Source organism: Rhinopithecus bieti, unplaced genomic scaffold (genome assembly GCF_001698545.2).
Source record: "Rhinopithecus bieti isolate Rb0 unplaced genomic scaffold, ASM169854v2 scaffold_52032, whole genome shotgun sequence".
In the NCBI taxonomy this organism is placed as follows: Eukaryota; Metazoa; Chordata; class Mammalia; order Primates; family Cercopithecidae; genus Rhinopithecus; species Rhinopithecus bieti.
The window spans coordinates 2,000,964-2,003,178 of NW_016821592.1; the positions used below are offsets into that span (position 1 = coordinate 2,000,964).

Consider the following 2,215-nt stretch of genomic DNA (forward strand, 5'->3'; position numbering starts at 1 on the left):
GCAGCGGTGTGGCAAGTGGGGAGGAGTGCTTTGGTGTTTACAGGCCTGGGCTTTAACTGAATCCTGGCTTTCCCACTTACGAGCCGCTGGACCCCTAGGTAAGTTCATTTACTTAATTTCCTCTATTGTAAAATGGAGCTGCTAAGACCCATCTTCCCAACCCCTCTCCAAATATTTGTGTTGAGAGTAAGTGGAACCCTTGATTCCAGAACCTAATGCAGCCAGAGCCACCTGCCCCAGGAGCCCCGGGGCGGGGGGGGGGGGGGGAGGCGGTTGGGGGTGCGGGGTCCTGGCCGCGCAGGGCTGCACGAGGGTGCCAAGCCCCTGCGCCAGTGCCGCCAGCCAGTGCGTCTCGCGCGCACTCTGGATCCAGCGCCAATTTACCCCAATCCCGTAGCAGACGAGGGCTTGTGCGAGAGGGGGCCGGGCTGCTGCAGGGAAGGCGGAGTCCGAGGGGAAAACGAAACTGAGAACCAGTTCTCCCGAAGCCGCGGGTCTCCGGCCGGCGGCCGCAGGGCAGGTGAGCGGGGCTGGGGGCAGCCGAGGGAGCGCAGGGAGCGGGGGCTGGGGGGCCACGGGATAGGGGCTGCGGGCCCAGCCGGGGCGGGACCCGCCGATCCTGCGTCCCCAGCTCAGGACGCGGACGCTGATCCGAAGCCCCTGGCCCCAGCTGGGTCAGCAATGGGAGAGCAGTCCGAGGCCCACAGCCCGGGTGTGGGGCCCTCCCTGAATCCAGGGAAAGGATCGTGGAGCGGGATGGGGGCTGAAAGCCATTTCCTTCCCGCGAAGAATTTTTATCAGTGCAAGTAACGAATATTTCCTAGGCAGCAGTTGTGGGGCTGGGTCTAGTGGAAGATGAATAGGCCTAGTGGCTTGACATACAGAAAATACGGAGGCCTGAAATACTCATAGACTGGCTGAACAATCTCTGGCTAAAAATCTCTTGCATGGAGAGTTGCGGTAGTTTCCCAATTGCCTGGCCTCAGTTCCTGTTCCCACTCCGTCTCCTCACCCCCGAACCTCCACCCACTACCTCTTCTACACACCTCAGCAACTGGAATGTTCCTTTAAGAAAGAACCAGACTCTGCCCTGCTCAGACCTACCCCATAGCTTTCCTGTCTCGTCAGAATCCTATAAACATTTATTAAGGCTCACCGGCAAGGTCCCCTGCACCCCCTACTCCGGCCATGCTAGCTTCCTTGCTGTTCCTGGTGCACAGCCAAGCATCCTCCAGCCTCTAGGCCTTTGCACTGCCTGTTTCTTCTTCCTGGAAAGCTTCTCCCCCAGATACTTGCATGGGGAAACCCCTCCCTTATCCTGCACTGCTTCCCATGCCAGCTTATCAGAGCAGCCTTCCTCAAACAACCAGCATATACAAGAAACCCCACTCTGCCCTTGCTGTTCCCCCTTCCACTACCTCAATTTTCAACATAGTAGTTATCACCTGATGACATTTTCTTTCCTTCTTTTCTTTTCTTTTTTTTTTTTTTGAGACAGATTCTCACTCTGTCGCCAGGCTGGAGTGCAGTGGTGCGATCTTGGCTCACTGCAACCTCCGCTTCCCGGGTTCAAGCGATTCTCCTGCCTCAGCCTCCCGAGTAGCTAGGGACCACAGGCGCCCGCCACCATAGCCAGCTAATTTTTTTATTTTTAGTAGAGACGGGGTTTCACCATATTGGCCAGGCTGGTCTTGAACTCCTGACCTTGTGATCCCCCACCTCAGCCTCCCAAAGTGCTGGGATTACAGGCATGAGCCACCGCGCCCGGCCACCCGGTGACATTTTCTTATGGGTTGTTCCTCCACTGGTAATTTCACAATTACCTATAGCAGGGTTCACTAGTATAGTCCCAGCACCTAGTACATAATAGGTGCTGATTAAATGTTTGCTAAATGAATGGTAATTCAAAAACTCCCTTTTGAATTCCAAAATAATGAGGCGTCCTGTTGCCCATGTTTCCTTCTTTCCTTCCTTCCTTCCCTCCCTCCCTCCTTTCTTTTCTTTTTCCTCTTCTTTTCTCTTCTCTTCCTTCCTTGTTTCCTTGTTTCCCTCTCTCTCTCTCTCCCTTCTTTGTTCTTTTCTTTCTCCTTTCAAGATGGAGTCTCACTCTGTCGCCCAGGCTGGAGTATAGTAGCTCGATCTCAGCTCACTGCAACTTCTGCCTCCAGGGTTCAAGTGATTCTCCTGTTGTGCCCCAGTCCTTTAATTCCCCAAA

At 54.7% G+C, this 2,215-nt stretch overlaps 1 long non-coding RNA gene across 1 annotated transcript in view; it reads right to left on the reverse strand.

Annotated features, from left to right (window-relative positions):
- The window catches only part of LOC108520877 (uncharacterized), a 6,505-nt gene extending 5,257 nt beyond the window's left edge, over positions 1–1,248 (reverse strand). Inside the window, exon 1 of the long non-coding RNA XR_001883047.1 lies at positions 1,157–1,248. This is a non-coding gene — a long non-coding RNA (uncharacterized LOC108520877). The remainder of the gene's footprint in view (positions 1–1,156) is intronic.
- Positions 1,249–2,215: the final 967 nt, after the last annotated feature.